The sequence below is a fragment of the Manacus candei genome, unplaced genomic scaffold, assembly GCF_025592945.1.
Source record: "Manacus candei isolate 608988 ecotype Guabito, Panama unplaced genomic scaffold, ASM2559294v1 h1tg000025l, whole genome shotgun sequence".
In the NCBI taxonomy this organism is placed as follows: Eukaryota; Metazoa; Chordata; class Aves; order Passeriformes; family Pipridae; genus Manacus; species Manacus candei.
This window is the reverse complement of record NW_026138073.1, coordinates 1472958-1499702: the sequence shown is the minus strand read 5'-3', so window position 1 is coordinate 1499702 and position 26745 is coordinate 1472958. Positions and strand designations below refer to the sequence as shown.

General features: G+C 51.5%; 1 long non-coding RNA gene across 1 annotated transcript; it reads left to right on the top strand.

Moving 5' to 3' along the window:
- Positions 1-585: 585 nt before the first annotated feature.
- LOC127471617 (uncharacterized) lies at positions 586-26412 on the top strand. The gene is made up of 5 exons (XR_007904698.1): positions 586-1785; positions 1888-2963; positions 21070-23662; positions 24430-24527; positions 25801-26412. It is a non-coding gene; the product is annotated as an uncharacterized LOC127471617 (long non-coding RNA).
- Positions 26413-26745: the final 333 nt, after the last annotated feature.

The following is a 26745-nucleotide window of genomic DNA, read 5'->3' as shown; positions in this document are numbered from 1 at the left end:
AGCGCTCTGTGCCTTTGACATCCCTTAATTAAACTATGACATTTGCTAACTATGGAAAAGGAAAATACTGAAGGAAAAAAACCCTCACTGCATTCTCATTAGACCACATTCGTGAGACTTTGGGTGCCACGCAGGAGAACAGTACAAAGGATGTTTTTAATGAGCTTCAGTAAAGGTGCCCTTGCTTTTGGTTTGTCTCTAATTGTACGAGCTTTGATCTTGATTTCTTCAAGAGATATTTTACTGTGCACTGAGATAGCACTGACAGACCTGAACAGTTTTGCTTTGTCCAGTTTCTAAGAGACGAAAAACTTTCCACTGGAAAATGGTTCCAGGGAAAGTTTCAGCGAGCAGCATCTTCAGGATCTGGCCTGACAATTTTGTACAAACAGGTCCTGCAGAAGGAAATGTGCTCAAGTGATACCTAACACGTGCACTGGGACAGATGAAGTCAAATGCTGACTCCACAGATGTGTTCTGTGCTTGGCTACCCTATGCAGGGGGAGGAAGGCTTTAGCAGTGCAGGAGAGCAGCTGAGGAATATTGCAATGCCATGTAGCTGCACAACCCAGCTCGTGGCTTGGGACTTCTTGGCCAGTTCACTCACCCTAGATTATGGCTCCAGTAAGACTGGAAGCCTTGTGGGAGGGAATTTCTGCGTTTATCACTCAGGGTGCCTCGACTCAGAGTGAGCACCGGGCCTGCCTGAGAAGACTGTTGAAATCTATTTTCTAATATGAATCATTTAGTGTTTTTCTTATTAGTAAAGCAAGAAACAAGACACAAACCTGAGGTAATTTTAAAGCTGTTTTTAAATTAATGTTGGCATTTTGCGGCTTGACAAATCCAAAGCCTCTGAAATCATTGCACGGCTATAGCAAATGAAGTTTTATTCAGGAGAGATCAAGTCTAGAGGTTTCTGTGTTTCCAACCGTGGCTTTACAGCTAAGGCTACCAGGAATTAAGGTTTGTAGAACTAGACTGAGCTCACCAAGGGGAGAGCCTTCACTTCAGAGGGAGCTCAGGCTGCCTTAAATTAATACTTCATTCACCAGAGCCTCTGATTTGAGTTTAGGGGTAGCTGGCAATCCCGGAGAATATCTATAGTGTAAGAACAGCCGCACTTAGGCTGTGAACCTTCCTCTTCCCAGCAAGAGCACAGGATAAAACCTGCTGAGACATCCTTGGTACCCTGCCACGAGCTCCCTTCTCCGGTGCCTTTTCATCTTCCCTTCCATGAATATTAACAGCAGTTCTTTCACTCTGAAAAACTGCAATGCTAAAATCCAGCCAGATATGCCTCCTCGAGTCACAGCAGCACTCACTCAGCCTCGCCAGGCTCCTTTTTGTGGTGGGGCTGCTCAGTCAGACCCAGACAGCCGTTGTTTTGCAACGGAGACATGGACATATAGGACACTTGAGCAATCAAACACCCTGGTGACTTCTTGCCACTATTGAACTGGGTTGGATTTAATCAACAGCAGCACCATTTGCAGCGCTGCGCCCGCCAGCGCCGGCGGTTTGGAGGTCACCGGGGGGAGGGAATGCCAGCCTGGGCTCCGGGGCTTCCCTGCAGAGAGGCTCACAAAAGGCAGGGGAAAAAAACCTCATCCTGAAGCTTCGCATATTGCGTCGGATAAAGTTCCAGCATAGTGAAAGTTCGCTGCAGTGTCTGCATGCGTCTGCAGCTCTTCATCGTGACTCAGTGGAAAACCTCCTTTTTATTGGTGTGAGTGAGCACTATTAAGGGGCAGGTCTGCAGCTGAGGGAACATCCTGCTCACAGGTACAGCACTAACCTTTAGAGGTGCTGTGAAAGCACTTTTGGTCCCTTGTCTCCTGGATGTTTATTTGCTCCTTTTTTTCTTTTTTTTTTTTTTTGCTTTAGCTATCTGCAGATTCCTCTGACGAAATCACTCGGGGAATAAATCACTGCCCCGTGAAAAGCACCTAATCAAACAGATAAGTCTTGCGTTTCACCCTTGTCTCTCTCACTCCCACACATGACTTTGCATGTGAATCTTTAAGACCTGTATGCCCTATATTTTTTCAGTCTAATGCTGCAATTAATCACATTACATAACCAGCCTACTGCTGTTTCTAATTAAATTTTTCGGGGGGGGGGGGGGGGGAAGGGAAGAAAGAACCCTGCATTTAAATACCGTGAAGGGTCTGTCTTGAAACGACAATGCCAGGAAGCGGCGAGGGAAGGCTCCCTCCATCCTCCTCCTCGCACCCCCGTGCGCCGGGAGCTGCGGCGCAGGCCCGGCTTATGCAACATCCCACGCCGGCGTCTGACTCACGCGCACTTACCTCACCCAGGACAGGCTAAAAATAGGGATTCATTCTTAACTCTGCGCAGCCGGGCTCTGCCTCGCTTCCAAGAAGACCCTTGACGGGACTAAAATAGAGCGCGTTCTGCGCTGTGTTTCCTGCCGGGGGTGCCGGCGCTGCTCCCGTGCGCTCGCTGTCCAGCTGGGGCTCGGGGCCGCCGGGGGGCCCGGGGGCACAGCGGACACGGGCCTCTGGCCACGATTCCACACGGGGAGCCACCAGGAGGGACTGGGCAGCGGGCTGGCCGCATGTCGGGAAGCACCGCTGTAGCAGCTGCGTTACAGCACTTCCCGCAGCTTTGGGAAGGGATGCCGGGCTGGAAGGATGTGAAATCAGCCCTGGGCTGGGTGGGAGGAGGTTGCCGGTCCTGGAGTAGGCATGTGGCAGGGACTCTTGGAACAAGCGTCCCTCAGACCCCCCCTGCAGCTGCAGCTGAGACTGGAGTGCTGCCCCATGTGTCCCCATGCCTCCTCCTCACTCCAGGGTGCAGAGCAGCCCTCTCCACCATTACCCTTCCATCCAGCACAGGACAAGGATGACACAGCTCATTGCCCCCAGTACCGGCAGTGATGGCACATGCTTGGCACATGGATCTTCCCATGGCACGTCCAGAGCCCCTACACTTGATGGGTGAGGACCCAAAAGCTCTGCTTTCAGCTTAAAACAAAGCCGTTTTCCAGCTGTCCTGGTGGCTGCAGAAGGATCAAAGTGCAGGCGAGCATCTCAAAAGTCAGACCAAGTAAATGTACAGATTAATTAGAAAACTTAAAAAAACCATAGCAACTGATACATCATTCCAGCGAATTTTCTGGCCGGCCTACAGAACAAGTTCTGGACCTTTGGGTGGGTTTAATTGGCACCAGGCTGCTTCCCCTCTGCTTTCTCAGTACATGGACCCTTGGCTGAGACTTATTTAGAGGGTCTGGAGATGGTTTTCCCTGTAAATTCTACCTTAAAGAATTTGAGAGTGAAAAAGTGATATGTAGAACCATCTGCCTTTTTGAAAACATCTGTTTCTAGGTTGACATATTTTACCTGGAATTTCAGTTTCAGCTGGTCTTTAACGTGGCAGTGGGGATGAACAATGTGAACTGGAGGCTCTTGTAGCAGCACTACCCCAGCTGGACACTTTCTTTGTAGATTTACTGTAACAATGGAGTTTCTTAAACACAAATCCTGTGCTTGAGGAGATCCATGACCATTCCCTGATTCCAGAGCTAACCTGAATGTGTATTTGTAAGGAATTGTAACCAGATTATAATGAACATATTTACTCCCAAAAAGCCACGCAAAGACTTGTCTTCTTTAGCTTTCTGTCCTTCCTGAGGGCACAGGCATGAGCTGGGCAAGGAACCAGTGTCCCTGTTATTTTGCCTCAGGCATCTGGTCCTGCTGCAGCCACAAGCTCAGCCTCATCCTCTGGCCATCAGCATCTTTCACTTCGTTTTTTTTGCATGGCAAGAGCAGCAGAGCTGCCCTTCCTGGCCTGAAGAGATGTGGGATGATGTGTGTATGGTCAGACGAGACACAGTCACCCGGAGCAGAGGGGTGGCTTTGGGAATGGCTCAGTGCCAGGGGGTGATGGCAGCATCACCTCCTTGTAAGGTCAATCCAAGCTTCTGCTTCACAAACCAAGAGTTCAGTGGGATTTTGGAAACGGAGGTGGCAGAAGGCTTTGATGCCATGTGGATGTCTGAGGTGTTTCCCTGATTGCTGCTAAATTGAAATCTCCTGTTTGATGTGATTGAGAAAGAATGCAAATTGGCCTTGCAGGAAAGCCCGGGGAAGAGGAAGGAGACAGTGGGTAACTGTGAGAAAGAGAAGATGATAAGGAAAGGGAGGAAGGAGTAAGAGAGAGAGAACTATTTAAGGAAGCAGGCACCTTGAGGGGAAAAGGAAAAAAAAAGTAGGACCAGGATAAAGGACAGCAACAAGAAGCAAAAGGGTGAAACATGCAGAGAGCAAAGCTCAGAGACCACAGGACAGAGGGAAGGAGGAAAATTAAAAGAGAGCAGCTGATTTATGACACAGATAAGGAAAACCAGTCTGTGTTTTAACAGCATGGCATAGCACATGTCCTTCATCAGTGGAGCAGAGCAGGAAAGGGTGTAGCTCAGGGATGCTGCTTGGGAAGTGCAGGAGCCTAATTACTACCTCCTGTTATTTGGGACAAGTGTTTTAAATTTGCATTCTGCCCTGAGAGGCATTACTCCCTCTAATAATTTCAAGTCTTGGTTTGGAGCTGGGAGAAGGAGATTTCGGAATAGCATCAAAGTAAGTCGTGGGCCTTGGAGGTGGGAGCAGAAATGGTACGAGTGTGGTAGGAACCAGGTGCTTGAGTTTGGCTTTTCTTTAATGCTGGCTGGTGGCCAGAGGAGAAACCTCTTCTTGTGCCTGCCTGGCCACCACCTGAACTCAGAGCAGGGAGGGTTGATGGAGACTCTCCTTCATGGCAGATTTTCATACCTGTGGGCCAGATTCTGTGTTCTTCTCTGTTGGTTGTGCTGCTCTGTGTCATGTAAAACAAAACTAAACCAGGCAGAGAGTCCCACAGGAGTTTCTGTTTATATAAAACTAAGAGAAATGTCCTTGATGCTTCCTACAGCATCCAAACAGTTTGTTGTGACAGAAGGGACAGAAAGTGGAGGAGCAGGACTGTCAGCACTAGCAAAGCCTGTGAGGTGGATGTGATTAACTACTGACTAGTTACAAAGGTTGGAGACATGGAACCAGCATCCTTGATGGTTTAGATTAGATGTTTGGAAGAAATTCTTTACTCAGAGGGTGGGGAGGCCCTGGCCCAGGTTGCCCAGAGAAGCTGTGGCTGCCCCTGGATCCCTGGAAGTGTCCCAGGCCAGGTTGGACGGGGCTTGGAGCAACCTGGGCTGGTGGAAGGTGTCCCTGCCCATGGCAGGGGCTGAGATTGGATGAGCATTAATATCCCTTCCAACCCAAACTATTTTAGGATTCTCTGATTCTCTGCTGCAGTTTTCACGGCAATGAGACAGAAATGAAGAAAGTGAAGTTTGGTGCTGAGGGCTGCAGCCCATGGAGAAACCAGGGCTGGGAACCTTGTGGCTGTCAGTGGCCTGAGGCTGGGTGCTGGTCACCCAGCTCTGTCTGTAGTCTTGTTGAAATGGGTGATTTTTCCCACAGAGAATGGCAGCGATATTGTCCTGTTTTCCTTGTGAATGCAGCATGGCCTGACGCTGCACTGGTTGGAGGCCAGAGAGTTCCCAGGTGCTTTTGCCAGGTCTTGCTGTGATCCATGTGTATCCCGTGCACAGTTCCCACTCCAAGTTTCCTAACTGGGCCATCAAATAAACAAACACAGCATAAATCCAGTGTGGGCAGTAAACTCAGGCTGGAGAGCCCAAAGAAATCACTGCATTGCTGGGAGGTTCTGCGCTGTAATTGCAGGGAAAGGGAGGGAGTTTGAAGTTAATGCAGGAGAGGGGGAAAAAGCTGATGCAAAACTGAAAAGGAGGAGGGAGACAAAAGCAGGGAAATTCTTGCATTTCTTTATTGTGCATTGGACTCCTTATTGCAATTCATCCAAATTCCATAGGGCACAACCCAAAGGGCCATGGTTATGTGGGAATGTGCACGTGGTACCCTCAGTGATTTGATTCTCAAGCACTTGCTTTCTGCAGTCAGGCAGCCTCGTGCTGGGGGATGTGGTGGCTGTGGGGCACGGAGCTCCTCACTGGTGGAGGAGACCAGGGCAGCTGTGCCAGGGGTCCCCTGCCCTGCTGGCAGCATGTCCCTCCACAGAACTAAGCCTAGAACCAGAGCTTTTCAGCCCCAGTGCTGGTGCTGGAGCCCTCACAGGGGTGAGGTGGTTCTCCACACACGGGTGGTCTGGGGAGGTCTGTGCAGGCAAACCCCATCAGATAGGGAAGGCAGAGCAGCTGCCAAGCGGTTCAGCTGCTGATGGCACTGGTGTTTGGCCCTCTCCCATCCTGCTCAGAGGGCTGTGCTGGAGGGTTTGTCAGCTGATGGCTTTGTTGCCTGTGGTGTGGTTGAGCAACATGCTCAGGCGTTCAGTCCTGGCTGGGTGAGTTTGCTGACGTTACTGTGAGTAGAGGCCTTGTTGTGAGCACTGTGGGAAAAAATAGGCTGCCACCCCCCAGAAAATAGCAGCCAGTTCCCCCAAACTCTGCTCCTGACTTGAAGGGAATGAGGATACCTTGGGAACACAACATGGGCATAAAATTCACCCCTCGTGCCAGGGTGGTCTTGCTCAACCTGCTTCTGTCACACACAGGTCGTTCTGCCACCAACAGAACAGAGCAAGTCACCCTAGGGCAGGTTTTACTCAAACCAAATATTCCCAAGGAGACTTTCCCATTCGTTTCTGTAGAGCCAGGACATTCCAAGAGGGTTGCTGCTATTTCTCTACAAGAACTGCTGGTCAATACTGATATATCTAGGACTGGTGCTTGATTCTGAGAATACTGCTGGGTAGAATTGGAAGCCCCCCAAAAGTGTTGCTGCTAGCAAAGAAATACTGGAATGTATGGATAGTGGGGGGAAAAAAACACCTTTCACTGAGAGTTGAGATGTGGCAGCCACAATTGCAAATCTTGGGAAACCCCATCAATCCATGCTAACTGTCATATTTATGAACATTTTAGGGGAAATTATTTTGGGGTGAGAAGCTGAAAAGTCATTGACTTAATGTAAGCACTGCTCAGCAACAGCTAAACCATCAGTGTGTTATCAGCATTATTCTCATCCTAAATCCAAAGCACAGCCCTGTACCAGTGACTGGGAAGAAAATTAACTCTGCCTCAGCCAAAACCAGGACAGATGATGGTGAAAGCTTCTTCAGGCACTATTTTATGTTCATTTAATATCACATGCAAACAGAGAAACCTGAAGTGGAAGCTCAAAGAAACCCCAGGGAAGTGTTTCTCTGTCTTTTCCTCATCCTCGGAAGGGTGAGGGAGGGGCGTGCTTAGAGATTGTAAATTAACTTGTGGAGTCTCCTGATGAGCTCAAACTTCAGCCCACATTTCCAAGACTTCACATCTTGAAGGGCAACTTCTCCCACTCCCCTGACTTTTGTCCCTCGAACGAGGAGGTTTGTTCTGCATCAAGTCACAGAGATGAGGCTTAGAGTGTTTTACTCCCACTTGCAAATAGGGAGTACGTGGGCATTTCTCTCCTGGCCCTGCCACGGGACTGTCTCTGGGTGGGTTTGGCAGTGCAGGTGCTGGAGCCCTGAGCCTTCCTGCCTGGTTTCACCTGCTCCCCTGGGGCTCCCCAGGCACCAGGGGAGCAGGGACTGTCTGGCACTGGTTGCTTGCTCAGCCGCTGTGATTCAGCTGTTGATGCTGTAGTTAAACCATCGTTTAATATCTGACTTCACTGCTGTACTGTGATTACAGAGAAATCTCTCTGGCCCAGCGGCCCGTGTTTAACTGGCACGGGAGGCAGTGCCTGTCCCAGCCGTGGTGTGGCCGATGGCCCGCGTGGCACAGCTGGCCCGGGGCTCCGGCTGGGCTCCGGCTGCTGCAGGAGCTGGCGTGGCCGGCGGAAGTCATCTGGGAAGGGTGCAGAGCATGAATCAGTCTGGATTTCTCTGATGGTTTTCTAGCCAGAGTCTTCAGGCAAATATGTACTTTTGCATCATAACAGCTGCTGCCCTTTCTGCCAATTTCTAACACTTGCGGTCCCTGGCTTGGCTCTAGTACATCCTTCCACCCAGTGTAAACAGATCCCACCCATGTTATGTTTCTTAGATGAAAGCAAAGATCTGTGTGTGGAGTGCTGAGCGGGGCTGGGAAGCGTGGGATCCGTGCTGCTGAGTCATGTGGTCAAGCACAGTTACCGGGAAGCACGTGAGCTCCACACCATCCCTGGGCCCAAACCAAGGCTTAAAGGTTGGACTCGATGATCTTGGAAGTCTTTCCCAACCTAGATGATTCTGTGAACCCCAAACTCGAGGTGTTTAGCTGATGCATTGCAAAAGGGCAACATAATTGTTATTGCAAAGTCATCCTTGTTTAAAATATGGAATCGAGACGGTTTTGTGATTTAATCAAGTAGCACAGCTATGGTTTTTCTTTAAGTTTTCCTAGGAAAAGGCATTCTTTGTCTTCATGCTTTGGGGTCTCAGGGAAGCAGGAGTCTTAGATGTCTTCTGATGTCTTGCGTCTGTGACTTGAGGGAGCACTAAGCAATTATGTCTCTGAGTAATAACTGCTCCAGAGAGAGTGTCTGGAGTGAAAAGTACATGGCAGTGACAGGCAAGGTACTGAGCGGTGGTTGGGAAAGGTCAGGGTGGTGACAGAGCAGATGAGAGAGAGCTGCTGCTCCTCTGATCCAGACACCAGGGTGAGGAGCTGCCAGGAGCAGAAACTCTGCAGTGATCCCCACTGCTTCTCCTGTCCTGGGAGGAGTAATGGAGGAGCTCCTTTTCCTTACCACGTTTGTGTGAGCTGCTCCTATTTTGATGATACTCAGTATTTGCACATCTTTTTTTCTCTCCAGTAATGCTTTTTTCTCTGTATAAGGCCTTTAAGTGGGTTAAGAGGAAAAAAAAGTGAAGATCTCCTTTGATTTTGGTGCAAGGTGATTTCTGCATCTGCACTTGTAAAACTGGGGGTTTTATTGACCTTCATATCCTGGGCAAGCTTGAAGCCTGATGGAGCCAGCACAGAGGTGCTGACTGGCTTTGGTGGTGTTTGTGGCTGCCTGGAGGGACATGAAGGAATACATTTGAGGAATGGCAGTCAGAGCTTTCCTGTGAATGTCCCTCTCCCTTTATACAAAGGGAATTCCCTGCATTTGGAAAGACTGTTCAGGCTCGGGAACTGCAGCCAAGATCCTGAGACAGGCAGCAAAGGTCCTGGTAGCTGTGATGGTAATGAAGGAGCAATAGGGACACTCTTTCCCTGGCAGCAGTCCTGAAAGCATTGCCAGATCAATTCCCAGAGAAAAAAAAGGCTTTATGCCTCAGAACAAATGGCCTTGGGAGGCAGTTAGTGCTGGAAAATTGGCCAAGGAAAAGCTTGCTGTTGAGAGGTTGGTGGTGCCACTGTCTGTTCCCAACCTCAGGAGCAATATGAATCAGGAGCAAACCAAAACTAGGGAGCAAGGGAGAGGTGGGGAAGGAAATATCAGACATGAGAAAACTAATGACAGTTGTGTGTTATGTTTTGCATCATCAAAGGGCTTGTTTTGAGGGCTTTTGCATTTTACTGTGGGTTTTCATGCCCCTTGACTCTCCTGTGAGATTCACACCCAATGTGTCCCTGTAGTCCATTGCCATTGAAACTGTGGTTCATGCACAATCCCTTTACCATAGGTCTGACCCATCCTGACTCCACAGAATCACAAAATGGTTTGGGTTGGGAGGGACTTCAAAGCCCATCCCATTCCACCCCTGCCATGGGCAGGGACACCTTCCCCTATCCCAGGTTGCTCCAAACCCTGTCCAACCTGACCTTGGACACTTCCAGGGATGGGGCAGCCACAGCTTCTCTGGGCAACTTCTGCCAGGGCCTCACCACCCTCTCAGGGAAGAATTCCTTCCCAGTATCCCATCTATCCCTGCCATCTGGCAGTGGGAAGCCATTCCTCCTTGTCCAGTCACTCCAGGCCCTTGTCCAAATTCCCTCTCACAGTCTCTTATGGGCCTCCTAACCAAGGGAATGTGCATCCCAGCTGATGGGAGCCTCCAGAGACACATCTCAAGTTCAGCTGAGATTTTCCAATGATTTGAAAGATTATTCCCAGAAAACATTCCCTGATACACAAGCACTGCCTGGTCACCATTGGCAGCACCTCAGAGTCAGCCACAGCCATTCCCTCACTCCAAATGTGGGAAACACTTGGGGAAGAGACTTGCAAAAGAAAGTAAAAAGCTTTTAAAAATTATTGGGATTTATGTTTTGTTGTGATCCCTCTCCTGGTTCAACAACAGCCAGGAGCAGCCGGCCAGTCTGCGCCGTTAAATGTCAGGATGACTCAACTGGTGTTGGGATCTGCGGGGTCAGGAGGGGGCGAGTTCATGCCCGGGGCACGAGGCTGCTGGAGGTGATGTCCTGGCCAGGAGATGATCCACCCAGCCCCCTCCTGCCTGCCCTGCTCACTGCCCGCTTGGCAGCTGCAGGACCCTTGGAGCTTTGGGAAGGACATTGGGATAACCTGTCCATCCCAGCAGCGCACTTGCCCTCCTCAAAGCCAGCTGTTGTACCCAAACACACGGGTCAGCCTCAGAAAGCCTTCCAGCTGTTGTTTCCCCTTGCTCTGACTATTTAATTTAGTGCCTTTTAAACTGAATTTTATTTAGGTTTCCTCCCATAACAATCCCCACCTAACAAGCTTTGCTGTCCCCTGGATATCCCAGGATCTGCGGGACACCAGGCTTTGCTGGAGCGAGTGTGAGGAGGAGCTTTGAAAGCAGAGCTATTGATTAAATAATTAAATGGATACAAATGAGCTTTCTTGGGATTTGTTTAGCTGGTCCTTGGATGGAGGAAAAAAAGTAGGTGTCCTGAGAAGACCAGTGTTCTGCCTGCTCTCATTCCTGCTTGGAAAGGGTCTTCGGAATTTCTCACTGCAGGAAATTGCATCACCATCAATAATTTATTCATCTTTCTTTAGCAAAGAGACCTTTTCCTTGGCATTAGAGGCCTGTCCTCTGGCAAACCCAGCTCTCTTCCCCAGCCCTGCTGCAGATTTGCCACCAATTCCAGGTTGGATTTCTCTGGCTCCCACTGAAAACAGTCTCAGGGTCCCTCCATGGTGAGGAGCTATCTGGGGGTCTCATGGCTCTGCTCCCAGTGCAGGAGATGCAGTGGTTTTCCATGGCAGCCCTGTGGCATTCCCCTGGGTCTCCGTGTCTCCCAGGAGGGCAGGGAGCCTCTGGCTCCATGAGTGTAGTGGATGCACCAGTTCCTCTTGCAGTAACGTGAATATGATCGATGAGATAATGCTGAATTTATGCAGCAGAGCTTTCAGCAGCTTTTGGAGAATATTTGTGTTTGCTGATGAGGTCCCTGTGTGCTGGGGCAGTGCTGGAGGCACCGCCTCACATTCTTGGAGGTGCTTCAGGAACCGCTGGGCACCGGAGGGTCCATGGAAAAGGTGGATCGCAGCCCTGGCACGCTACAGCATGAGCTGGAGCTGTGCTGACACTTCCCACAGCCTGGATCTGGCCAGTCTCCCCGGGGTTGGCTCTCATTTTGGGTTCACCTGTTAAAAAGTGAGTCTCAGACACCCCGTGAAATACGATTGGTTTTGTCTGAACACGCACTCTTACTTCTAAAGCTTCTTCGGAATTCTTTTTTACCATTGAAAATAGATAAAATGGGAAAAAACTGCAGAGAGATTTCAATATTAAAGCAGGGTAATTCCTACTGTCTTTTCCCCCTTTTTTAATTTTATTTTGTGCTGATGGGAACTGTTTGGAAAAGAGAACTGGAAAAGTTAATCTTTGAATAGTGAACGTCCCTGAAGGGAGAAAGGGGGGGGGGAGAAAGGAAGAATGGTCCTTTCAAAGAATCATTGACCTAAATTGCACTTTAATGCACATACCACGCTGTCCACACCACCTACGTGTCTCCAGGAATCCTGCTCAATAACAAGCACTAAATGTTTAGTCATTTCCTGCAGCACGTTTGCAGGAGCCGGTGGCTCCGCGCTCGCATGTGTCAGTGCTCGGCGGCTCCAACAGTTGGTTTCCATATCAGCAGCTGCTGGCTTTCATCTCCTGGTGGGAAAGGTGCCACGGCGAGCCCAGGTTAATGTTTCAGCCGCCTTTCACAGCAGTTCCAGGGAAGGGCCGCGGTGACGTGGTGACACCTCGCCCCAAACCTGGTGTTTCAACCTTGCTGTGGGAACACCTCGCTCCAAAACCAAGCGGGCTGGGCAGCAGGAGAGGGGTTTTTCCTTTCTGTAGTGGGGCTTTCAAGGAGGTTTTATTTCTGTATTTATGAATCCTGTGAGTTTATGGGCTGGGTGGCAGCGAGTTGTGCAGGAAATAGCAGAGGCTGCTCCGACCTGCACAGCCCTGGCTCGCTCGGCCCCAGCTGCCTGCCAGGGATCCCGGTGTGTCCTGCCTGCTGCCGGTCCCGGGGCCCCACTCGGGGGCTTGGTGTCCCCCACATCCACCCCGGTTCGCTCCCTCCTGCACGGAGGTCAAAGCATCAGGAATTTACACGGGCAGGTGGTGATAGGACAAGCAGGGATTACATTAGATATCAGGGAGAAATCCTTCCCTGAGGGAGGTGAGGATGGTGAGGCCCTGGCACAGGTTGCCCAGAGAAGCTGTGGCTGCCCCATTCCTGGAAATGTCCAAGGACAGATTGGACAGGGCTTGGAGCAACCTGGGCTAGTGGAAGGTGTCCCTGCCCATGGCAGGGGGTGGCACTGGATGAACTTTAATGTCCCTTCCAACCCAAACCATCCTGTGGCTCTATTAATTTCGTAGCCATCAGCCCAGCTGTCGCTCACCCCTGCAGGGATATGATCTTGCCCAGAGAGGTTTGCAGTTCCTGCACTGGCCTTTCAGATGGGCAGAGGGCCGGTTTCTGCCCAAGGAATCAAGGGCTGGATCCTCTCACTTTTTTAAGTGTCTCTCTTCAAAATGGTGGCTGCTTCTCACTTGAAGTTCATGGGAACAGATGGCTGGATCTCAGAGACAGGAGTTACAAGCTATAGGGTGTTTTTCACCACATGTCTTGCTAGTTTCCCTCCTAAAAAAAATCTGTGTGAGAGCCCTCCCAACATGACAGGCCAAATCTGACCGTCTGTTAAGTTCACTTTATATAATCTCAGTAGGGAACCGAGTGGCCTTTAACAAACCAGGGAGGGCTCCTCGCTGGGAGCTGCCGGAGCCTGGCAGGGCAGTGTCCTGCAGGACCACCAAGCAGAGCCAAGCAGCACCTCTGTGCTTTTCAGGTCTAGAGGGGAGGGGGGATGTGTCCGAAGCACCTCTCCCGTGGGCTCTGTGGGGCCCTGGTGACTCGTGTGCGTGCTCAGGGCACGGGGAGGGCTCGTGGCACCGCGTGTGCCCGCGGCACGTCCCGCCTGCGCCGTGGGGCTCATCCAGCAGAGAGAACACGCCGAGATCTCACAGCTCGAGTAAGAGCATATGCTCTGGGAGACCTCGCTACGTTGCATAAGCCTCCCCATCACAGGAGCTGGCTGAGCGAGCACAGCACATGAGTCAACAGCACAGCGAGACTTGTGCCGTGGGAGTCACACCTACTCTTGGCTGCAGAATTATCCAGAGAAACAGAAGGTTAATAGGAACAAAATAAAGACTAAGGAACCCTTAAAGGTTAGTTGCAGGGTTTGATTCCACTGAAAAGAGAGGGAAAAATGGGTCAAGCCGAGGGGGAGAGAGCAGGGTAATGCAAGGCTGTGGTGTCTGTCTCCTAAGGAGACAGTTCAGTTTGGATCAGTAAAAATGCGATCAACAAAACATTTATATTTTGAAATGATCAAATTTTATTATATATCAAATTATCTAGTTCTGGATGATCTAGATAATGAGGGTCATTATTGATTGCAGAAAGAAAAAGTCACTTCACTAATGAGAAAGAATGTGGAGTGAGCTCCAGGATGCTTGGGAAATATTAACACTGCATGGAAGCAGTTCTGCAAGGCAGGGAATAACTCCCCAAAGCGTGTAAATACAGCCAAAGTGAGCACCTGACCCGGAGCATCCCTACCAACAACACATTCCTTGCCTTTGCTTCTGCCCCCATAGATCTTTATTTTATGTTGGGACAGTTTAGAACTTAAAACCAAAGAAGGAGCAGGTGTGTCAGTGGCACTCAGAGAGCCTGAGCATCTCTAGTCCCTGAGGAGCAGAGCTCGTGCCTGTGCAGCACCAGGGCTGGGATCCACAGAGGAGGGACAGCGGGGCTGGGCTCCCCAGTTCTCACCAGTTTGGCCCCAGTTTAGTGCCTAAGGACCCCTAAGGACCTGGGGCTGACAGGTCTGCTGCAGTTTGCAGTTTGAATCACCACCCTGTTTGGCTGATCTGATCCAAAGTCCACTGCAACCAGTGAAAAGCCTCCGAGTGGGCTCTGGGGCAGGACAGGAAACAGGAATATCCTGAAGAGACAAATCCACCAGGTTTCATTTTATAAAGATGCTCCGCTGAGTGCAACTTATCCTGATACTGAATCCTGACCGTAGGCTGGGGTCAGTTTCCATATAAATTAATTTGGGGCACTGCATTTGTTCAAGAATGCAGAAAGGCCTCGCGGGCCTCAGAGGAAATAAAATAGGGAACACAGAAGGTTGTGTTTAGTTTCTAGGATGTTATCTTGGTTTTTTCCCCTAAAATAAGACTTCCCAAGGCCAAAGCTGGTATTGCTCACTGTGCAGACTCGCCTGCCTGAGCTTCACCTCAGTCCCAAATCTGTGCTGCAAATATCAGGGATTACCGGGATGGGAGTGAGAACCCTTGGTGGCTCCGAGCTGGTGATGGAGCTCATGGCAGAGCCCCACACGGGCTGCCCGGGCAGCGTGTGCGTTGTTGCCCTGGGTTTTGGCTCTTCTCCACCTACCAAGGTCTAAGTGGAGCATGTCCGTGGGGGAGGTGTTGGGCAACACAAGTGGTGTTTCATCCCTCGCTCCCGGTGCTCTTGCAGAGGGAAAGATCATCTTGTGATCAAGGCACAAGACCAGGAGTCAGGAGATCTGGGTTACTGCAGACTTTGATTTGCCAATGTGAGTGAAGAGTCCTGACACCTCTGGAGGCAGAGGCGCTCCGGGAAAGTGCAGGTTCCTTCTACTGCAGAGTATTTGGGGTTCTTTGTGCTGTTCTTGTGGAGGGAATAACTGCTCAAGGCACTTAGCAAAATAATTTGCCTGTGATGAACTCTGCTGTGATGGAACCAAGGAGCATTTAGTGGCCTTAGCCTGCAGTTTTGGAAAATGGCCCTCAGGACCAACGGATAAGGGGCAACAAAGGGAGGGAGGTGAAGTAGGTATGAACAGTCAGTCTCCACGTGCATCCCAAGCAAGGCCAGTGCTTGTCTCACCTTAAAACCCTGCCCTAGAGGTGAGGTGTGTTTGGGCTGAGGTGTCACCCCGTCCCTTTCCCTGACTCCGGCCGTGGTGATGAAGTGGACAACACACCTGGCCAAGCTTGTCCTCTGACGTAGAGGCCACGGGGCAAGGGAAAGGTTGATGGAGGTCCCTCCATAGTCACTGGGGAGTGACAGGACTTCCAGGCAAGGTCTCTCTTCCCCACACAGACCAGGGTGAGGGGACCCCAGCTCACACATTTGGGTGCAGACCCGGAGGGTTTGGGTCCCCGGGAGAGCCGAGCGCGGTGTCTGCGCGCGCTGCCGAGCATGGGCTCTGTGCTGCATCGCTGGCAACGAGCCTCAGCACAGGCTCTGAGCTCCATCCCTGCCTTCCCCCAGCATCTGCCATGGGGCCTGGCACAGGAGACTGCTCAGCTTTTCCTAAATCTGGCTGAACCGTCTCCTGGGAAATAGGAGTCGGCTCGCTCGCTCTCCTGCCTGCAGCAGTCCCAGAGTGGCAGGTGGGGACTCGAAGTCTCTCTGTAGCTGTAGACACACAGAGGAGCTTTCATTCCCAAAATGTGCAGGGTTTGAAACGTTCAGGGGGGGGAAAGGATGTTTCCTTATAGGGTCAAAGAAAGGATAAAATTCAGTAAATCAGATTGGCTTCTCTGTGCCTTCTTTTCCGTAGCAGACTTGAGGAGCTGGAAAAGGGCAGAAAGGAGGGAGAAATCCCAGCTGAGGAGGTTCTGTGTGGTGTGTCAAGGTGGTGGGAGCCTGAGCAGAGGTGCCAGTGTGGCAGAGGGGTGTGTGTGCTGTCCATGGGGCAGTGGCTGTGGGCTCCCCCCCTACACCACCCGGCTCCAAACCACCGGTCTTGTGATTGCTTTCTTTTCTTTTTTAATTCTTATTATTTCAGTCCCATGATTTTGTTTTCGCTGTTCCTAATTCTTTGCCTTGGGGAAGGGAGGCAGGGAACAGCACAGGATTTGTACTGCTGTGGTTTTCTGGGTGTCGTGGGCCATAATGTGACACTGAAGTGACGAGGCATTGCCATCCAGGCTGCAGAAATCACAGTTTTGATGGAAGGGGGGTAATGCAGTTCTGACGAAGCTGTGGGTTTGCTTCTATTCATTTCACTATTTCACTCCTTTCCTTAATTTACCCAAGCAGTGAAAACCCATCAATCATCAGCCCAACAGCAGAACTGTGGTGTGGTGTCACTTCAGTGCAGGTGCTCAGACATCCTGGTGGAGCATGAGACTGTGCTTGGCCAGGGACAGGTAAAGATTAAGTCCTGCATCAAGATGAGTTTCCAGAATTGAAGGGGTTATATTATTTATACATAATTTTAATGGCACTGAGAGATAGTTTTAAACTTACACAGACTTTTCATCCTAAAAAGTCCCAGAGCAGAGAATTTGATACAGAAATTGTCCATGGAGCTAAAATACGACGATTGAGGGATAGTACCGGCAATAAAAGTAAGGAAAACCTTTATATTCTGAATGCTGAGGGAGGGGGCAGCTGGACAGACGTACATATGTACACACCCACGTCACACGCCCTCGTGAGAGACACGAGGATGAGCATTTCTTTCCAAATCTCCTCTGGAAGCCATCCCAGCAGTGCCTCTGTGTGCCCACTGGACACGGTGCCCACTCACTCCGCTTCCCCATCCCACTTCCCCCGGGAACAGGGGTGCTGACCTGGAACCCCCCTCCTCTGAGTCACTGCTCTCCTCCCCAGCTGTCCTCACTACATTGCCGGGTCAGGCTCCAGGGGTTTTCCGTGTCTTGCAATTGGAAAGAAACAAGACAGGACAGGGGTGGCAAGGGATGGTGGGTCACCAGTGTCCCACTGGGGATGTGACCCGTCTGTCACCTCCTGCCAGCCCTGGTGGCACCAGCACAGCTCCGTGGCATCCCTGTCCAGGAGAGCAGGGATCACCATTACCTGCAGCTCAGCAACAACGGGCACCTCACCAGGGTCCCGTCAGTGCCCAGCGTGCTGGGGTTGTGTTTGAGAGCCTGAGTGAGTCCAGGGTGAGGCTGCAGCTCTGGCACACCCCAGCTCATCTCCCAAAACCCTCCTCACCACGTTTCTCAACAACACACAGAATGGAAATAGAAGCTCCTGCCAGGGAATTTCCACCCCAGATCGGTACCGTTTGAGTAGTGGGAATGAGACGCCAAAAGAGTTGATTTTTTTTTTCTTTTTTTTTTTTTTTTATTTAATTTCTCTGGAAAGTTGGCTGTGTGGATGTGTGATGTGGTGGTGGGTGTGGTGACCCCGGCACAGCACAAGCTCTTGCTCATGGGCGTTGCTAAGTGATGCCTAAAACGCCAGCCATGGCTGGCCCAGGGAGAGCCGGGAGCGCTGGAGCGAGGGCAGGACGTGCTTCCAGATTGTTTTATGGATAAAGGAGGTTTTCGGAGTTTTCTGTGCAAACAAACAGAATTTATCTGCATTAAAAAAAAAAAAAAAAAAAACTCTAAGAAAACTAAACCAAAGATCTCCTACTAAGTTTCTGAGGAAGTTACTTTCTGATGGAAATAGTTTGGTCTCCAAAATGCAGACGGCTCAGCGGCTCGGGGGAGGTCACGGCAGGCAGCTGCGCCGGTCCTGTTACTCAGCGCTCTGGCAGGGGGGTTGCTGGAAGTCTGGGGGAGGTTTCACGATGGAAGATTGGGCTAAATAAAGGTCTTCCACCTCCATAATTCCGGCAGCTGCATTTCAGCACAGTATTCAGTCACAGTTGTGACACGGAGTCTCAGATGGAGAAGTGAACCTCAAACCTCGCTCGGTTTGGTGACGCGGGGTTGTAGCCAAAGTGATTAATGGAGCAACCTCTGCTCAGGTGGGTTGTTCCTGAGGTCCCTGTACCTCTCTGTGGAGATTATCTGGAATGAGTCCTGGTCGTGGTCAGCTGGCAGTGATAACGTTCATTTTGTAAAATATCCGTCTCCAGGAAGTGCCTTTTGCTGCACATTTGCACTGAGAGGGCTGGAGCCTGGCAAAGCCACAGCACCGGGATGTCCAGCCCAGCCCTGTCATTTCCAGTGAAACTGGGGTTGTCAGAGGCGTTGAGCCAGTCATGTCATGGTCTGGGCATCCTGACAGCTCCTCACTGCTGGCTGGGAACAATACCACTGTTCCCCAGGGATGGCAAACCAAAATCAGTGTATTTTAGTATTTCCGATGAGTTTTGAAAGAGTAGCCAAAATTGACAGGCTTCAGGCAGCTGTTTATAGAATCATGGAATAGTTTGGGTTGGAAGGGGCCTTAAAGATCATCTCGCTCCAACCTCTTGCCACGAGCAGGGACACCTTCCACTGTCCCAGGTTGCCCCAAGCCCCGTCCAACCTGGCCTGGGACACTTCCAGGGATCCAGGGGCAGCCACAGCTTCTCTGGGCACCTTGTGCCAGGGCCTCCCCACCCTCACAGGGAGGAATTCCTTCCCAGTATCCCATCTAACCCTGCCCTCTGACAGTGGGAAGCCATTCCCCCTTGTCATGTCACAACAGGCCCTGCTAAAAGGGGGATGCCATGGGATGTTTCACTTCCACGTGCAGTTCCTCATTCCCTGCTGTCTCACTGTAGTTACCAGTGGGGACAGGTATCAGCCCCCCAGTGAGCCCCCCAGCTCCAGAGCTCACCTGGGACTCCCACCATCCAGGCTGTGCCACTGAGAGCAGGGAGTGTTGGGGCTGAGAGGGGTTAATGGGGGCAGGAGGAGGTAACTGGGCTGCTCCGGGAAGGGAATGCTGTGTATGGGGAAGAGGAAAACCCATCTGGGATGTAGGAGAGACTTGGAGGTTGTTACTCTCATCAGGAGAAATCAGGAGAGCAGGACAGCAGGCGAGGTCTGACCTTCTGGCTCAGGCCTTCACAGGGAGTTGCTTGTAGGGCAGACTTCCTCTGGGAGGAAGGCAAAATGAGACGTGGAAACCATCCAAACCCTCTGCTGAGAAAGAGGGTGAGGCCAGACAGGACTGATTTGGGACTTTATTTGGGTGTGCTTGGAATTGCCTGGGCTGGGGAAGCACCGGGAGCCGGAGGACGCAGATAACCTGTGGGTGAATCACCCACCCACACCTGCAGAACGCACCTCGCTGGCTGCAGAGGCAGCAGCCTGTGCTGAACTGGGCTTTTTGGGGATGTAAATAGGAAATGAGCTCTGCAGCTGAGCCTCCGCAGGCATCGGGACATGAAGGGCTCTGCCTCTTCCCACACCACACTCTGCTCCGGAGGGCGGGAGGAGGCTCGGCCAGCACAGTCACTTCGTTAATAAGCAAATGTATGTGGTTCCATAGGGCTTGAATAACTTCGGGAAGCAAAGCAGTTTTGTGGGCTGAGTCCTTTGCCTGCTCTAAATGACTAAAACTAATTGGTTATATTTCACTGACAAAGTCACAGAGCCCACATGTTTCCGTAGAACACACCTGACTCCGGCTTGTAAGGAATGAGCCTGGATGCATCGGCTCTCCCTGGGGATGGAGCCCACTGACTGCTTTTCCAGGTGCCTGCACACCTTGCTGTGGCTGGGAAAAAGGCTTGGAAAGCCTGAAAGCTGCAGCCTCTGGCTGTGGGAAGGAGCCATGAGGAAAAGGGATTGTTCTGGGGCAGTGGCAGCTCCAGCCTGCACTGGGCTGGGCCCCGATGGCTCCAACAGCTCTGGAACCCACAGGGGGGGTTGGCCCAGGCCACCAGTGCAAGCCGAGGGACCCTTTTCCATGACGACGTATCATAAGGGGGTGATTCAGCAGCTTTCTAGAAATATGAGGTTCTAAAAGAAATCAAGCAGGAAGTTTTCCTTCTCTGTCTCATTCTACATGAAGAAATAAGGCAACTTGGGTTCTCCCTTTAGGCAATAGGGAAATTTGGCACCAAAAAGCCCCTCCCTCCTTCCCACATCTCTGCACCACATGTCTCCACTTCACTACTCACTTGTTTTGACATAAAGTACTTTCCCCCAAAAATATTAGTCACAGCTTTGGCTACAACCAGCCAACTCTTAACCTTCCTCAAAATGGTTTGAAATGGGTGACGTTGGTAACGTGTGATGGCAGAGGGGAGGGGTGGGTGGATTTAGCGTTTCTGGAAGGTTCTGCTTCGAGGTTTGGGAGCCCAAAAGCTGCCACCTGCTGTGGTAAGGGAATCCCAAAGGACCTGCCAGCAGATCCAAGGAGCTTTGGTGGGTCTCTTGAATAAGACACAGTGTGAGGATGGAAATCCAGGATCTGTGGGAATGGCATGGTGGGATGAGCAGGAGTTTTTCAATGGAAGGTGACGAGTACAGTGTGAAGTTTAGTAATCTGTGTTTATGACTTATGATTCCAGCTGCCTGGAATCCTGTTTTGGAGCAATAACTGCTTTATCGAGCAGTTCAGCATCAAGGGGAAGGAAAATCCCCGAGTGGCATGTTGGATCAGATAAGGGTTCCTGGGAAGGAAGGAGCCAGGGATACTTGGGTTGGGCAGAGCTGCAAAATCGTGTTCCAGGTTTGCAGCAGCTGCACACAGGGAGCCTGCAGTCACTGTGGGATCCAGGATGAAATGAGCCCTGCCTTCCCTCATGCTTCCTCAAGTAATTATCACACACACTGCACCCTAATGAGAACCTGCTCTATTTTCTCATCCCTCCTCTCTGCGGCTCTTCCCTCACGGCTGCTCCTTCAGAGCTCTTCTTTAGGAACCCATCTGCTAAAGGGCTTGTATTTCATTTTTAACAGGAGAAATCATTGGACATGAGTAGTTTCTCTGTGCGTTATTATGCTTATAATCCTGTAATTGGTAATAAGGCTCTAATCACAGCCGTGCAGCGGGAGCAGCAGGGCCAGCCCGGAAAGGTGCCCCTCGGGGATTCCCAGGCACAGCAGCCAGAGCGTGCCCAGGTGGACCATGGATTCCATGGCTGGAAAGGCAGGGAGCGGATGGACCTTCCAGCATTCCCCCTGATGTGAAACCAGAGTCAAACACAGGTCACGGGTGAGAAACCCTGAAACAAAGACTGTGGGCAGTGGCAGACCCTGACTCCAGACCCTGTGCCAGGCCTGGGGGTGGTGAGGCCTGCAGCGTCTGTGTGCACTTGTGTGTGCACAGAAAGAGGAGGGGAAAAGGAAACCTTGGGAGAAATGTGTCTATAAATGACAATTTAGCTTCACAGCCCCTTCCCTCCCCAGAAAGTCAAGAAAAAGCAACAAGTTGCGAGGTCCCTTTGCTGAGGATACTTCCTGCTCAGGGGCCTTTTGCAAGGCTGTCTCTTGTGCAGGTGAGTTCCCAGGATGCAGAGGAAGGTGTGAGTTGTGAGTGAAGCCCTTCCAGCCATGAATCACAACCTGCTGCTCTTGGGGCTGCTGCTCAGCCCATTCCCACAACAGAGTTCTCCCACTTCCAACACTAAAGAGGGAAATCAGTGCAAATATGCAGCTTGTTGAGTGTATCATGTGGTGCTGAGCCACACCTTTATAAAAAAAACAACAGGGAGTTCCAGATTATTAGATTGGAAAGATGAGAGGAGCTAATTGGGTTCTGCAGAGCCAGGCTGTCCGGGCAGGAAGTCTGTCCATGCCGGGGGTGGTGGCTGGTCAGGCAACTGGTCATTCCCACCCTCTGCATCCTGGGAAAGGCCTTCCCATCGTGCCACCCTTCCAGATTGCAAGGTGGTGGCAAGAGGTACCTTACCCTCAGCAGAGCTAAGCCCTGAGTAAACCCCTGGTAAGCACTGTGGAAAGGAGGTTGGAGCAGGTCCGTCTTAGGTTAGAAATGGATTATATTCCAAATAACCCTGTAAACTCAGTCCCAGGGTAGGAGAGGTGCATGGTAGAGGTTCCCTGGGGCTGAAATGTCAGCCCTGATGGGCAAACTGGAATCAGGGATGTCTTTACTCAGCACAGCTGGCTCAGAGATCCAGGGAAAGCCCTGAGCCTTGAGAACCAAGGGACTAGAAATGCAGAACAGGGCAAGATGAAAATGAGACAAAGTCATCACTTCCCAAAACCTTCACAGTGAAGGAAACACCTCCCACTGTCTGGAGGATCCATGGGAATATTACAATATTTGTTCCAAAAACATGACTGGGTGGATACAGACTCACTGACGCAGACACAAGCAGCTAATTGAATTCATACGTAGGAACCCTGGACACCATCTGGCCTCAATAAAACGTGGGTCCGGAGCTGTTCCTTAGCAGATGGTTATTCCTTTTCATAATCTGAAATCAAAAGATCATTTTTCTATCTGGAGATCAAAGGCACTTAATGTCTCCTTGGTCGAGGTTTATGAAGCGAAACCTCTGTCCTCTGTTTTGGTGTTCTGTGAGAGGCAGATGGGGGTTTTCCCCTGAAACCTCTGCACAGGCTCCAGGCAACCACATCTGGGCAGCAGCTGCAGATGTTCACAGCTTTCCAGGGCTGGGACTTTATTTCCATCCCACGGACATGCAGTTTATAAAATGAGAAGGGACAGTTGTAATGAGCTTGTGTGGCCGTTTCTATTTCCCCAGATGATTGAGATATAGCCCACATGGATATTTTGGGATGAAATTATTCCTTTTCCCTTAGAAGAAGTGCTCAGAGCCCCGTCTGACCTGTCAGACCCCACACTCAGCCCTGCAGAGCAGCTGTGTGAGGCCAACAGGGTGCCTACTCTGGTGGGATTCTTGGGGTGTCCTCCTGTGCAGGGCCAGGAGCTGGACTGGATGATACTTGTGGGTCCCTTCCAACTCAGGCTATTCTATAGTTTCATGATCCCCATGGGAGACAAGTCTGTGGAGGCAAGTTTGGAGAGAAGGAGGCTCAGGGGGGACCTTCTCATTCTCAGTAACTCCCTGACAGGAGGGTGGAGCCAGGGGGGCGTCCGCCTGTTTTCCCAGGAACTAGTAACAGGATGAGAGGACGTGGCCTCAAGCTGTGCCAGGGGAGGGTCAGGCTGGACATCAGGAGGAATTTCTTCCTGGAAAAGGCTGTCAGGCAGTGGAAGGGGCTGCCCAGGGAGGTTTGGAGTGCCCACCTCTGGAGGTGCCAAAGGAAGGACTGGAGGTGGCACTCAGTGCTCTGGGCTGGGGCACAAGGTGGAGACCGGGCACAGGGTGATCTTAATTATCTTGAAGGTCTTTTCCAGGCTCGGTGATTGTGGGATCTGTGAGCCTCGGGCTCTCCCGGCTGGTGAGAGCGGGTGGGCGAGCACTCTCTCCAGCGACGTCAGCGCCGCTCCGCCGGCAGCCAGCGCTGGGGAGGGGGCGAGAGGCGCTTCTCTGGAAAGTACTTCCACACCCACCACGAACCCTCTGGGATAGACGTGATCTTTGCCACCTAAGAACGAAAGGTGTGTGGTTACTCGGAGCAGGTTGGAACAAATTGAGTCCTGCTCACAACCCTCATTTTTCCAGCGGGTACCTGCTGGCTCCTGGCCGTTCTCATCGGCGGGAGGGTGTAACCGAGAGGCACCCCCTGTCCCGCCGGCCCACACTGCCGGGGAGCTCTTTGCATTTCAAACAGCGGTGCACGAGGGGTATATTTGTGCCGGGATGAGCTCCGAGAGGAGCCGGAGCGTTCCCTGCCCCTGCGCGGGTTCTCCTCCCGCCTCCTGCAATATGGAAATGATCCTCCCGGCAGACAGCTGAGTCCCACCTCGGTTCCCATTCACCTGGAGATGAAAGTGCTCTGGCTGCCAGTGTAGGCGGGGCAAAACTATTTAAAAACCTCATTAGAGAAAGTATTTGGGGAAGACAGCAACACCCTCAGTTGTGGTTTGCTCCAGGACTTCTCAGCCAGATCCCTGCTGATACAGAGGGAAGGGCACTATGAGAGACATTCCTGTCAACTACTACTGCTCGTAGGGATGCCTTGGGTGTCCTTTGCCTTTCTCTCTGTCCTAGTGGGCTGTATTTTCTCCCCAAATACGGGCATGTTCCACCCGAGGTGCAGTTTAGGTGGCTCTGTGTGTCACGGAGGGATCCTGGAGGGATCCAGGAGGGGTCCGGCTCCCTGCCAGAGGAGCACAGTCAGCAGAGCTGTGTGTAATCTTGATTAGGCACAAATCCACCGTGAATATTTCCTATTCCATTTAATTCCTGTTTGTGCTTATTTCAGCTGAATTTGCAGCAGCAGTAATGCCCAAGCCACATCTGGCTCGTGATGCACATGGGATCAGACCGGGACTTTGGGAGGAGGAGGATCTGGATTCAGAGGTTTGGCTTCTTATTTAGAAAATGACGGGTTGCATTCTCCCACGGCTGCTCCAGACTGCCCCAGAGCTGAATGATATTCCTGTCCAAGGGTTTTTTAAGTCTGCCTGACTAGGAAACAATGTGTATGATTTGTCTGGCCTGGTGCGAATGAGCTTGTGCACCTGCACTTCCCCTTCTGACTTCATTTTCTTTGCATCTCATTTATTGGAAGGGGCCAAATGTTCATTAAGTCCTGATGAGTTGGAGTGCCAATGATCCCTTTTCCTCTCCCACCCAGACGTCCACCTGCCTTAAGCAGACCCTGGTTAACGCAGACAACTGCAGCCCCTGGCCAGCCATGGGGCATCCTACACACTTGCAAGCAGGTACTTGATCCCATAGGATCACAGAAACACCAGGCTGGGATGAGCAAGTCCACGTGCAGCACTCAGGCTTGTTCTCTCTTATCTCCAGCCACAGGAGTCAGTGGCATCCTGGCAGAAGTCCAGCTGGGCTCCCCATGTGCCCCCTCCCAAAACCACACAGAACCACAGAATCATCAAGGCTGGAAGAGACCTTCAAGATCATCCAGTCCAACCATCAACTCAGAACCACCATAGCCAGCCCTAAACCATGTCCCCAAGTGCCACATCCAGATGCCTCTTGACCACCTCCAGAGGTGGTCACTCCACCACCTCCCTGGGCAGTGCTTCAGCTGCTGCCAGGCTCTGTCCCCACGTGGACCTGCCCCATTCTCCACCTCTGCCCGTGCCCTGGTGAGCAGCTCAAGCTCTGCCACTGTGCCAATGGCATTTACAGCTGGAACCAAAGCCCCCCAGCCCAATCCTTGGGCACCTCACACCCTGTGAGCACGCAGGTCACACAGACCTTGTCCCAAAGCCTTGGGGTTCAGAGGTCAAGGCGAGAGGACTCATCCATGTCCTGACATGAACTGCAGGAAGAATACACTCTCAGGCTCTTCTCCTTTATTTTATTATTATTATTTTTAGGGGTGTGTGTTAATTTTTTTAACCCAGTTAGCAAGTTCAGAGTATTTTCTATGTTAATATTTGACTCAGAGGTGATGCAGTTTGGCCCCGTGGCTGTTGTTACCTGCATCCCCCAGAAAGATCAACATCTCCCCAGACTCTGAGCCCCGGTGGTGCTGATTCCTGCCGGGGTACGTGGGTGCCAGTGCAGAATAAATACCATGGTATTTTCCACGGGGCAGATCTGAAAGCACCCTGCTTTCCTTGCTTTGCATACTCAGAGCATCATCCTCTCTGCTTTCCAGATATGAAAGGCGAAGCAGAGACATCTGATGGGGCTCCAGCGCTGACTCACTGTTTGATGTGAGGCAGGAGGAGAGATGTGATCAGATCCCTCTGTGCAGAGCAGCCACCAGACAACGCGTCACCGGGCAAAGAGACTCCTGCTCCTCCCAGCCCCTCAAACAGTGGATCAGCCCTCACCATCCCCTGCTCCTCCTGAGCTCTGCAGAGACCACCCAGCCAGCGCAGCACCCGGATGTCACCTCTGAAATGGCTCTTAGGTTGTGGACTCCCCATCCCTGGGAGTGTCCAAGGCCAGGTTGGACGGGGCTTGGAGCAACCTGGGCTGGTGGAAGGTGTCCCTGCCCATGGCAGGGGGTTGGAGCTGGATAACCTTTCAGGTCCCTTCCAGCCCCCCATTCCCTGTTCCCTGTCCAGGCAGACGGAGGCTGGGCCGTGCTCGGTGCGGGCGCAGCCCCGGGGTGTGCCGGGTGTGCTCGCCCGGGGTTCTTTCTCACGAGATGGTGCAACCAGCCAGCAGGGAACTGGTTAAACAGCGTGAGCTCCCCGCTGCCCGGGCTTGGCAGGGCAGGATGTCACCAGGAAGCCGGCATGTTTTATTAAACACAGTATCAAAGTGGGCTAAAGTCTCTTATTAATGTCCACAAATTTTGCCACTTCCAAATAGTTTCCACCTACATATTCCTCCCACTGCTGCACTGGGTGCTGGCAAACATCCCTTCTCAAAGAGGGGAATGGCTTTCATTTGAATAGTCCTCAGGCGAGTTTCGCTGAGCGATGCCAGCGTCATTCCCGCAGCTCTCACGTGCCCGGCAGTGCTCCAGGGTCGTGCCGGAGGGAGGGCACAGAGACAACAGCTCTCGCTGGGTTTTCCCAGTGCTTTATCCAAGCAGAGCCCGTGGCAGCCTAAACCAATGTAATTAAGCAGCGATGGGTGCAGATATTTG